The sequence below is a fragment of the Macrotis lagotis genome, chromosome 1 (assembly GCF_037893015.1).
Source record: "Macrotis lagotis isolate mMagLag1 chromosome 1, bilby.v1.9.chrom.fasta, whole genome shotgun sequence".
Taxonomy (NCBI): domain Eukaryota; kingdom Metazoa; phylum Chordata; class Mammalia; order Peramelemorphia; family Peramelidae; genus Macrotis; species Macrotis lagotis.
The window spans coordinates 199,368,000-199,380,448 of NC_133658.1; positions in this window are offsets into that span (position 1 = coordinate 199,368,000).

Here is a 12,449-nt window from a genome sequence, read left to right on the forward strand (position 1 = left end):
GTGTATCCCATTATACTCCTCAATATAGTATCCTTTCTATGATGTTGTTTTTAAAAGATTTGTTTCTCTTTAAATAAACAGCTTAGACTCATTGAAAGCACTGAATAATTTCTTAAATGTAATGGAGCCTATTACTTTGCTTCTATTTAATTCTGGACCCAGTTCATTGTTGCTTTGCATTTCTTTTCCAAGGTACATGAAATAATAGACTAAATGAATATGTGTTCAACACAGGTCAAACTGCAATAGAATTCCTTTATAAACTTTGTTTTTTCTTTGTAGATGATTTAGCTGTACTTTTTAAAAACTGTCATGAATCTCATTGAAGAGGACCTCTAATGTTCTAGATGTATTGCAATGAGGTCAATATTATTTGAAAAGAAGAGAATCTATACAATTTTGACATTTGTGGGAAAGCTCATTTTAATTTGGATCTTACACCAATGAAAATCAGCCTGGGTGATATCCACTGGATATTAATATCAGGTCACTATTGAACAATTTTATTAATTCTATGTGTCAATGAATTTTGTAAAAATCTAAACATATACATAACAGAGCTGTTCTTGGAAAATACTTCAAATATTTATTTTGTTCTACCATTTAAAATACTCAAAAACAAAGAGAAATTTTGTATTTTCTATATCTTACAGTAAATTTCAATTTAATCAAATTGTTACTTTCAGTGTGAACTAATATTGATTTACTTTCTTCTCTCATCTTTTCTCTTTCACTGCATCTATCTTTAATATGTTTGTTGATTTAACAAAGGTGAGCAATAGGCATATGGCTAAGCAGTGCTGGTTGTTTTTTTTGTTTGTTTCCTTAGTCTGGCATTTTTTATTTTGGTATAATTTGAAATAATATACCAATTATATATAGTAAAATAAAAATAAAATAATTCCCCATTGTTATAGTATCTTACATTTTGGGAAACTGAGAAATCAATTTTCCTTCAAAATTGCAAAATAAACTGATTTTGTGTATGATGAATTGTGATGGTGAGAAATGACAATTAAGTTATTGCTTTCAGGTTTGAAGAATGGTTTAAAATTTTTTTTTATCATTCTCTATGTTCTCACAACCTCCAACTAATACTAAAGGCACTCTTTTATCCCCATTGTACAAATGAACAGTCTGAGTTTCTAAAGTCATTGAAGAGGCCTACCAATGAACCCAAAATGCATAAATATTCTTAGGTAAAATTTGAACAGAGGTCATCAATTCCAAGGTAATAAGCATGTGTCTGGTATAATCCCCTTTCCTGACCTCAACTCCTTGAGGATCATTTCTACTTCTTCACATAACATATTAAATATTGGGGTATACAAAGGGTTTGCATTTAATTTCATAGACCATGAAACTAAAATGTATCTTCTGTACTCATTTTACTTTCATCTCTCACTGTTCATGCTATGATCTACTTAGTGACCTTCTGTGCCAAGTCAATGCATTTACTTCTTTTTTTTTAAGGTTTTTTGCAAGGCAAACGGGGTTAAGTGGCTTGCCCAAGGCCACACAGCTAGGTAATTATTAAGTGTCTGAGACTGGATTTGAATCCAGGTACTCCTGACTCCAGGGCCGGTGCTTTATCCACTGTGCCACCTAGCCACCCCACATTGCACCACCTAGCCACCCTCATTTACTTCTTTATTTAGCTACCTACTCATTTATTTACTTACTGATTCATTGATTCATTTGTTTATTATGATATTGTTAAGTGCTTGCCATTTTTAATGACTTCTTAAATATTTTTTTCTAGCAAAACAGATCAATAGCCTTCAGGTACTAAACTTTTGAGTAATCTAGAAGCCTTTTATTTATGGTCTTAAAGCAATATATTTTTCCACTTTTTTTATATTGTGACTATCAACATTGCCTTTGTTTTGAGAGCTTTATTGTGCTCTTTGCATAATTGCTCTAGTTCTAACAAATGTTAGAGAAACCTCCACTTTGAAGTTGATACTGTCCAATTTATTCACCAATATATTTTGCAGTTGTCTTTACCAGTTCAGTATCTGCTGAGTCTTCTTTAATACAAGTTGGCATTTATATAACAGTTATTATGGGTCAGATACTGAACTAAATGCTTCGCAATTATTGTCTCATTTGATCTTCCCCAAAACTTTGAAAGGCAGAATCTATTAAAAGCTTCATTTTACAAATAAGCAAACTGAGGCAAACTGGTTACATAATTTGTCTAGGGTCCCATGCAAATAAGTATCTGAGGCTGGATTTAAACTCAGATCTCCTGGCTTCAGGTCTAGCAATTTATTTGCTCTTCCACATAGTTGCCTCACAAATCCCTCTTTTATAGTAGTGGTCTTTCACTTTTATGCTTTTTCTCTTAAACACTTTGGTATCTCAGGTCCCCAGTTACTTCAATTCTCATGATAAATTCCTCCACTATACTTTACCCTCAACAACACTTCATCAAGTGCTCCAATATACCATTGTGTCCTAATTTACTATAATTTCACTTCTCCCTAAATCCAACCCCTCCTAAAGATATTCTTTATCTTCCCAAGGACAAGTTAGACCCTTAGTATTTTCTCAAACCATTCATCACCTTTGCTCTAACTTTACCCTCATACTATTCCAATTTTGAACAGCTTGTCCCCTTACAAGAAAAACACTAATGCCTTTCCAAACTCCAAATCTAAATTATTGTCATAATCTGTGGCTTCTGCTGCTGAATTGAGATGGAAAAAGTCATAAAGGCCAAGTGGGTCCACTACAAATATCTCAACTTGACCCTTCTGGCAACAAGGCAATATTTTTACTCCTCCCTAATTGATTGTCCATTCTATTCACCATGGCTATTATAAATACACTCTTTTCAAGCCTTTAAAAGCAGTCCCTCACCACTCCTCTCAACTAAAAGACTTCTCCTTATCCTTTAACAACATATTTGAGATCATGTGTAAGGAATTATCTCTTCTGTCCTAATCATTTCACAATCCCATGACTTCATTCATTATCTCTTTTAATCCAATTACTAATGAAAGGTGAAACTTTTCTTCACCTAAGTCAGCTCAACTAAATGATCTCCTGCATTTTCCAGTAGATTGCCCACCCCCCAAAAAAATCACCCTATCTTAGAAATTTTCATTCTCTTCATATCTATTGATTCTTTTTTTGTTGCCTTAATGGACACTCTATTCTTCTCAATTAAAAAAAAAGATTTATGTATATTCTACCACCTTCTCCTGTCATAGATCTATATCTATCTCCCTTTCAAAGCCAAATTCCTTGGGGGAAGGAGGGAAACCTGTCCATTCTTGTTTCCTCTACTTTCAGTCCTCTCAACCCTTCACAGACAGGCTTACCACCTTCAAAGGCCTTTGAAACTGCTCTTTTTTAAATCTTTTTTTATTTTAATTTTTTAAAATTTATTTATTTTTGAATTTTATAATTTTCCCCCTAATCTTGCTTCCCTCCAAATTGCTCTTTTCTATAGACAATTCAAACTCAACATGTCTTAAAACAAACTTGCTATCTTTTCACTGAAAACCTCTTCCAAAGCCCTGATTTTCTGCCAAGGACAGATCTCTCAGGTTTGCAATCTCCTTGACTCCTCAATTTTCTTGTCCTATAACACTATGAGACAGCAAATATTTATGTTTCTAACTCCTTAATATCTCACATCTGACTCTTTTTCCTCTATTTACATGGATCACTGAAACAATCATTCACTTAGCCTCCTGGTCTGAAATTTCGCCCTCTCCAATCCATCTCCTATATAGCCACCAAGTTGGTTTTCCTAAAGAACTGCTAAGGCCATGTCAATCTTTTTACTCAATAAACTTGAGTTGATCTCCTATTTTCTCTAGATTATAATATGAACTAACTAGTGTGATATGGAAATCTCTCACAAACTGGCCCAAATCTGTCTTCCCAAATATTACTAGATATTTCTTGCCTTTCCACATTCTGTAATTCAACCAAACTGATTTGTGACCTTGAATCTTAATTTCCTCTGCATTTGCACTGGTTGATCAACAGATAAAATACTGGGTCTGGAGTCAGGAAGATTTATCTTCCAGAGTCCAAATCTGGCCTCAGACATTTAGTAGCTGGGTTACCCTGGAAAGTCATTTAAGCCTGTTTGCCTCAGTTTCCTCATCTGTAAAATGAGCTGGAAAATAAAACAGCAAACTATTTTACTATCTTTTTAAAGAAAATGCCAAATGGGGTCACAAAAAGTCAGACATGACAAGCAAAATGCAATTCCCTGGAATGCCCCCCCCTCTCTCCTTCAATCCTTTTTCATGAAGCTTTTTCCTCATTACTGCTTCTTCATGTAAATAAATGTGTTTTATATATTCTGTACTTATTTATAACATTATCTCTATCATTAAAATGTAAGCTCCTTGAAAACAGGAACTCTTTCTTATTTTCTTTATTTGATATATCCATTGTCTGGCACAGTGATTCCCACAAGAGTATGTTAACTCCTTGATTTCATAAGCTTTCATTATATTCATAAGTAGTCCTTTTCTTTATACTAGATCTCAGTTGTGTTTAGGTACATGATAAAACCAGAACTGCCATTAGAAAGACAGAATGATACAATGGGGAGAAAACTGGTTTTGGTGTCAAAGATCAGGTTTCAAATATTGCCTGTCATTTCCTAATTGGATGGCCTTGGGTAGCTAATTTAACTTATCAGAATTTCAATGACAAATATAAAATGAGAGTTTTGAACAAGATGGCCTCCAAGGTCCCTTTGAGCACTAAATCTTCAATTCTATGAACTCTTGTTCAGCTCTCAAGGAGCCCTTTCATTTAGCTGCTGCTTCTTTATTTCTTCTGTTTTCATTTGTTGTGAGAAAGTCAATATCAATGTGGTTCAGTTCCTCCAGTAGCATGTGAATTCATTCATCATTTCACACATCTTTTACATTTAGCCTATCAAAAGTTGAAATAATATTTACGGACAGTGTAAAAATTGTGTGATCAGAATCTTCAACACTACATTATTATCACAGAATTAAGATTTATTTTATATTTTTCTTTATTTGATAGGTTTCCATTGCCAAAGAATTCACCAAATGACCATCACCTAGTGGTGAGACTAATCATAACATTTATCATTATACATATGTTTAACTGGGCTGGTCCTGGATCTTACATTATTATTATAATAATATCTTCCTATCTTGACAGAAATTCCGGATTTTTACATTTCATTGAATTTGGCTTTAAGAACCCAAGGATAGAGGCACATTATCATGTGTCAATAGGGCTAAAATTTTATCTATATAAAAGAAATAAATATAATATCCTGGAGAATCATATGGAATTTTATTTTAGACATATCTATAAAAATTCTTATCATTAATCCATTATGCCATAGACAAGACAACACTATCCACCAAGCATAAGTTGACCTAAAAAACATATAAACTCCTTAGACAAGCATTCAAAATCATCTGTAATTTGGCACTAATTTTCCTAGTCATACTTCACTTTCTAATCCTGACAAACTCATTCCACCCTTGACCACCTCCCTATCATTACCTAAATAATTCTCTATTATTAGAAACCCATTCAACCTATTTTCACTTCTTGAAATCCTTCTCTTCCTTCAAGATCTAATTTAGGCAGCTTCATCTCTGTAGAACCTTCCTTCCCCCATCTGACAGGGATCTCATTATGCATGAATGGATAATTGAATGAATAAAATTTTATAATATTTATTAATATCTATTCTATGGAAGACAATGTGTAAAACAGTAGGACTACAAATATAAAAATAAAAAACAATTTTCTCAGTAGCTTGCATTCTAAAGTAATAGATAGCATTGTTCTTCTACAAACTTTTTATACTCTTTTTAATTATAATTTTTGCATATTTGATCCTCTGTAAAAAAAAATCCCACAAAATAACCTAAAAATTTTGTAAGAACATAGACTCCTGCCATTTCCTCCTTTATATTCCAAAAGCTGGGTGTACATCCTTATTAAGGTAATTGCTTATTGAATTTTATTCTACAAGATACCTAGAGAAAATAAGTGGATATTTGCAGCACAAAACAGTTCAATGAGCTCTGAAATGGAAGTTGGAAAACTTGGATTTTAGTTCTAACCATATTACTAATGCTCCATGTTAAGTTGAGCAAGTCCTTTAAACCCTTAGAACTTTGCATTTTCATATTTGACCAGGTATATGATGCAAACCTAGGTTTGGAATCCTGGTACTGCTACTTACTAGCTGTTTAATCTGAAGTAAGGATTTGTACCTCAGTTTCCTCATGTGTAAAGTAAAAGGATTGGATTAGATGACCTCAGATATCCCATCTAGCTCTAAAGTGATGATCTACAAAATAAACAGTTATTTCTATAATGAAATGCTATTAATATTGCATATTATTATTATGGGAGACATTAAATATGAGTTTGCAAACAAATTTATACCACATTGTAAATAAAGTGATGAGATGGAAGATTGACAGTAGATTAGTGAATTTGGATCAACAAAACAGCTATTTGCTTCCTTAATAAATACAATTTATCAATAAGATCTTATGATTAATACCATGTATCTAAATGATAGTATTAAAAGAAGATTTAGATTGAAAATAAACAAGCATGTGGCTTATGGTAAAGGAATTAAAAAACATGTAGAGATTGTGGGATATGGATGAATATATTATTTCTCCTCTTAAAACTACTTATTAAATATTTTTAGCAACTGGGAATTAGTTGCATTCTCTTATCAATTCAAAAGACTATGCTTCTAGAGATCTATTATAAAGAAAAATTCAAATTTACAGTAGACAGTTGTATTATTTTATTGTTTTAATATGCAAAAGTGAACAGTGACTTGAACAATGTAGATAACATCAATCAGGATGCTGCTGCTAAGGTTATAAATCGGTCTTATTGGGTTCCCAAATAATTCCTTACAATTATTTAATTTCTAACTATTTCCCCAAAGACTTAATTTATTACATACCTTCACAAATTAAAATCTACCAACTAGACTCTAATTCATAAATTCTTCTTTTTTGCTTCTTTTTATATATAACCCAGAACATGCATAGTGGGAGGAGAGGGAAAGAGTCTTGTCTATTGCTAAATTCCTTGTTCTTACCTCCTTTCTTTCAATAGGTTTTTTTTTTAAAATCAAAACCTATGAATTTAGCACTATAGGAGTCCACTAAGCAAAGGGACCTCCTAAACATCTTTTCTGAAACTTTATAGAATTAGAAAATTGCCTAGGTATTGAGAGGTTAAGTGATTTTCTCTTCACACAGTCAAGTACATGTCAAAAGGCTAAATTTGAACCTAGGTCTTCCTTTCTAAAAGACAAACTCTCTATTAATTATTCGAAAGCTTTTTTAGTATCATTTCTTTACAATAACATCACTCAATGAAGAAGGAAGACAAAAACCTTAGAAGAATATTGATTACCTACAAAAGACAGCATAGTATCATATATAATTATCATTGTTAAGTTTTTTTTAATTTTATTGAATTCTTTGTGACTCCATTTCAGGTTTTCTTAGCAGAGCTATTTCCTTCTGCTCATTTTAGAAATGGGAAACTGAGGCAAATAAGGTTAAGTTGCCCAGGGTCACACAGCTAGTACGTATCTCAGACCAGATTTGAACACATGAAGCTGAGTTTTTCTGACTCCAGATCCAACACTTTAATCTACTGTGGCACCTAGTTGCCCTTCATGTATAGAGGTGACCTTTAAACTAGAAGACCAAATCAGGTTTTTGCGGGTTTTTTTAGGTTTTTGCAAGGCAAATGGGGTTAAGTGGCTTGCCCAAGGCCACACAGCTAGGTAATTATTATTAAGTGTCTGAGATCGGATTTGAACTCAGGTACTCCTGAATCCAGGGCAGGTACTCTATCCACTGCACCACCTAGCAGCCCCCCAAATCAGTTTCAAGTCTCACCTTTGGCATTTACAAGCTCTGTTACTCTGAGGATTATAACCTCTCATATTCTAGGCAGCTCAAAGACTACAAATTACTGAGATGATGCCAACCAACACTGGTAGAAGGTGTCTCCTCACCTAGAACTATCCTGTGGCAATAAAGTCATAGGTAAATACTGGTACTTATACTTTGCTAACTTTGGCAGTTTCAGAATTTTGTACAGAGGCTCATAGAATTAGGTCTCCTGCTTCTCTGAACTACTGGAATGGTTTTGTCTAAGTTCATGTTGGTATAGATACTTCTCCCAACCTAGTTTATAGAACAAACACCAGCTTTTAAATAGATTTGGAAGGGATCCTAGATATAGGCTATGTCAATAATACCAAACTCAAATGAAAATCGATCCCTGAAAATCAGATATTGACTTAGGAAACCACAAATTAACTTTATTTTTATTGTTTTGAATTTTTATTTATTTTGTTAAACATTTCCCAATTAAATTTTAATTTTGTTCTGGTACATGAAAAATAAGGGAGTTTTGCATCTTGCTTATAGGCTGAGGGCCACCTTGAGATACCCAAACATACCTTAGTTAGGAAATCTCCAAAAAAATCCTTAAGTGGCTTTGATTAAAGATTTCTAAAGAAAGGATTACTGCTTAGCAAAGCACTTTTAGTAGGTTCAAATTGTTGAGAAGGTTCCACCCTCACCCCTCCTTCCAGGTTACTCTGGGAACCAAATTCTGACTTTCCACAATTTTTGTGCCTTGGTCCCAGTGACTGAACAGAATATTCTCATCCTTCCAGATAACAGACTTTCAAATATTTTTAAAAAGTTACCATATCCTCTCAGAGAAAATCATTTTGTACTGCTAAGCTCATACTATCACCCTTCCCTTTAACGTTTAGTTTTCCTCTTCACTCTTTTCTTCCTCTGTCATATTTCTGACCCTACCTCTAAATCTTTGTCTGGCTTAAATGTCAGTAACACAAATAGAAGGACAGACCCTATATACCACCCAGGAAAACCAAGAGGGAGGATCGATAGGTATTTCTTATATGTCTGCATCTCACCCAGAACTCCTTGAAAAACTAATGCTCTAACAATGAAAACCAAACAAAACCTTCTGATTTACTGCCAATAGTAACTTTGCTGCCTTATGACTTTGTTTTAGTATGAAAGAGAAGAAAAAAAAGTTTTTTTTTTCAGGAAAGCCAAGAGAGGGAGAGGACAATAAATATTGCAAAGATGTCATTTCTGATGATAAAGGCGATGCTTGGAATTATAGCACTGAGGAAAAGTCCCTAAAAACTTTGCATCTGCTTTTTTTCTTCCAAATTTTAAAATTACCAGGGTCAGAATAAAAAAAACCCTTCTGAAGAAAATATAGAAAGGGAATTGTTTGCAAGTTAAAGAGAGCAATGATTTCCAGCCACAATTCCTTATGAAAAATCAAATGGGAAAGGAATGTAGGAAAAATGAAGAATCAGATCAGGGTTCATATTAAATAGCTAGATAATCTTGTTTTTAAGCAATATTGTATTACATTCATAAATGGAAGAAAATTAAAAATCCATATATTCATGGAAGAAACATAATTCATAAAAGGAAGAAACTTAAAAAGTATGCTAGTGCATTAATGGTTAAAAGAAACAAAATCTCACTTTTTCATATGCATTTTCTCAGAAACCTAGAAACTGCTATTATCACAACTTTTCCAATTATTAGTTATTGACCAAAGATTAATCACTTTCTTCTTTATAAAATAAGAGACTTAAGGAAAACTATCAGGAAATGTGGAAAAGCACTTGAGCAGAAATTAGAATATACCTCTATGAATTTCAATAAAATATTAGGGTTAATATAAAATTTATATCATAAAAGCACTAAAAAAGAAGAGAAAAGAGATCTTTGGCTTTTTGAAGAATGTTTGATGTGCTGATCCTTCTCCTGGTGAAAGCTGACAAATTTTAGGTGCAAAATAGGACATATTTCCTTTGTATTTAGCCTATATGGGAGCTTGTTTCGCCTGATAATATATTTGACGTAAGGGTTTTGTTGTTCTATTTTTCATTGCTGGTGGAACTGGGTATTTATGTATGCTGAAGGAGGTAGAAAATAATGCTTTTGTAAAATGAATTTTTTTTTTGGTTTTTGCAAGGCAATGGGGTTAAGTGACTTGCCCAAAGTCACACTCAAATTCTCCTGTTTGGAGGTAGGAAGACTGGAGTTCAAATCCAGCCTCAGAAACATAAGAGAGCTATGGGACCTAGGCAAGTCACTTAATCCTATTTGCCTCAATTTCTTCATCTGTAAACTGAGTTTGAGAAGAAAATGGCAAAGCACTCCAATATTTTTCTCAAGAAAACCCCACAGAGTCATGAATAGTTGGACATGACTGAAACAATTGAACAACACATATCCATAACATGCCAGAGGTAAATCTTTTACTGAGGTCTTCCTGGCCTTAGGGTCAATTATCTCTTTATGATGCCTTTTCCCAAAATAGAAATTTTCATTTCTAATAGATATCTTTGATGATTTTAGAAAGAAAAATATGCTATAATTTTTATGAGCATTACTTTAATAGCTCAATCTAAAACCTTGAATTATAATGCTCATTTTAAATTTTATACACAATTCAGATGTCCTTACTACGATTTTTACAATTCATTCACGCAATTCTTAGTTGAGGATTTTCATCAAGACTAGTGGGGAAGCCAGGCAACAAAGATTCATGAAGCTAGTATGCTTCATGAAATGCTTGGTCTGTCTTGATTTTATGCTATTTCCAGAGTGAAAAGATTGCAAATGTGTGGAAAATGTCATTTTTTGGGCTCAGTGGTGGTTGTTAGTAAGTGATTTTTATTTATGACCTAAGGCACAGGTGTCTGAGAGTAAATACCCCTTTTAACAAAAAGGTTCAAAATTAGGAAGAAATGCTGAAATCCTAATATGTAAACTTTAGGGAACACTACTTTTATTTACCTTTAATAGCCCTATTCTATTTTTTTAATTTTATTTATTTGTTTGTTTCTTTGTTTGTTTATTTTCATCCATCATGCATATTTCCAAGTTACAAAATTTCCCTCCACCCTTCCTTCCAAACTCCCTTCCCCCCAGCAGGGAACAGTTAGGCTACAATTTTACATATACATACATATATATATATATATATATATATATATATTGTTAAATTTATTTACAAATTAGTAATTTTTGGCATGAGAAGCCCTATTTTAAACAAAGGCTATTTAATCTGTTATCAAGTCTACTTCTCTAAAAGGAATCAATTTCTTTGGTATTTTTAATAAATTGACCATACACAGAAAATTCATGTAGTACCCTAAAAAATTAACTATAAACTCTCATAAGGTATTTTTATAAGTGAACTTTTAGAACTGCATACAAACTTAACTTTCACACTTTAGAGAATGGAAAATGGTTTCATAGAGGATAAGGAATATTTTTAGTATTTGGGAGCAATGGGTTGAGAAATGTTGACAGGGAATAAATAATATATAAATTCATTTGTTCAAGGATTCAGGTGACTAGGGGATATTGACTAATACATATCAATATTTGTTATGTAATCTATAATCTTAAAGAGTTGATTGAGAAACTAAAATTTTAAGTGACTTTCCAGGGTCACACAGTCATTATGCAGTAGCAGAAGTTTATGAATATAATTCTTCCAAATTTGAGGCCAACTCTTTATTCATTCCTTAATCCTATCAAACAATGCCATAGACTCACAGATTTAGAGTTTGAAAGAGGATTTAAGATCATCTAATTGAATACTTTCATTTTACAGATGAAGAAACTGAGACACTCAAAAAGTTGGAGTGGCTTGGCTAATGTCAAGTCAATTTAATAGTAGTAAATTTAATTTTCCCCAGCAGGTTCTCTGACTCAAAATTCAACCATTTTCTCTTAACCCAATGGCTTCTTTCTTGCTGCCTACAAATGCTTCTGGAACTTATCTATTCTTTTAAAAAGAAAAGAAAAAGAATACTCTTCTCTTGACCTGTCTTTAGTTATCAACATAGTGAAAAGGATAGAGGGCTGGACTCTGAGTCAGAAAGATGTAAGTTCAAATCCTTGGAAATTTAATAGCTCTATTGCTCTAGGCAAGTTTATTTCAGTTTCCTTAACTGTAAAAAGGGGAATGATAACACCCATATCATAGTGTTTTCTGTGAGAATCAAATGAGATAATGCTTGAAAATGCACTTAGCACAGGTCCTCGTCACTTAACCCTGAGTGCCTGGCATCCAAGGCCATCCAGTCATCCTGATTCGCATCTGGCCACTGGATCCAGATGGTTCTGGAGGAGAAAGTAAGGCTGGTAATATAGCACACCCCTCTCACCCAAATACAATTCATATGCTTGCTATGGCATCCCTTCCTTGATGTCATGGTCTTTGAAAACATATGACAAATATCTCATATCCAGCTAAAGAAATGCTTATTCCCTTCCCTTCCTCCTTTCCTCTCACATTGCTGGAAATTGTTTACATTCTTCATTTTCTAACTTTCTTTGCTTTTCAAAATC